This window comes from Arachis stenosperma, chromosome 10 (assembly GCF_014773155.1).
Source record: "Arachis stenosperma cultivar V10309 chromosome 10, arast.V10309.gnm1.PFL2, whole genome shotgun sequence".
Taxonomy (NCBI): Eukaryota; Viridiplantae; Streptophyta; class Magnoliopsida; order Fabales; family Fabaceae; genus Arachis; species Arachis stenosperma.
In genome coordinates, this window is record NC_080386.1 from 41,527,849 (window position 1) to 41,528,515 (window position 667).

The window sequence follows — 667 nt, forward strand, 5'->3', positions numbered from 1 at the left end:
TAGGATCATAAGCTTCTTCCTCAGATGAGGCCTCCTTAGTACTGCTTGGTGCATTTTGCATTCCAGACAGACTTTGAGAAATCAAATTGACTTGTTGAGTCAATATCTTGTTCTGAGCCAATATGGCATTCAGAGCATCAATCTCAAGAACTCCTTTCTTCTGACTTGTCCCATTGTTCACAGGATTCCTTTCAGAAGTGTACATGAATTGGTTATTTGCAACCATTTCAATGAGCTCTTGAGCCTCTGTAGGCGTCTTCTTCAGATGAAGAGATCCTCCAGCAGAGCTATCCAAAGACATCTTGGATAGTTCAGAGAGACCATCATAGAAAATACCTATGATGCTCCATTCAGAAAGCATGTCTGAGGGACACTTTCTGATTAATTGTTTGTATCTTTCCCAAGCTTCATAGAGGGATTCTCCATCCTTCTGTCTGAAGGTTTGGACTTCCACTCTAAGCTTACTCAATTTTTGAGGTGGAAAGAACTTTGCCAAGAAGGCATTGACTAGCTTTTCCCAAGAGTCCAGGCTTTCTTTAGGTTGAGAGTCCAACCATATCCTAGCTCTGTCTCTTACAGCAAAAGGGAATAGCATCAGTCTATAGACCTCAGGGTCTACCCCATTAGTCTTGACTGTGTCACAGATTTGCAAGAATTCAGCTAAGAA

At 41.7% G+C, this 667-nt stretch overlaps 1 non-coding gene across 1 annotated transcript; it reads left to right on the top strand.

The window, feature by feature from the left end:
* The first annotated feature begins 355 nt into the window (after positions 1–355).
* Positions 356–463, top strand: LOC130959248 (small nucleolar RNA R71). Its single transcript, XR_009078341.1, has one exon. It is a non-coding gene; the product is annotated as a small nucleolar RNA R71 (small nucleolar RNA).
* Positions 464–667: the final 204 nt, after the last annotated feature.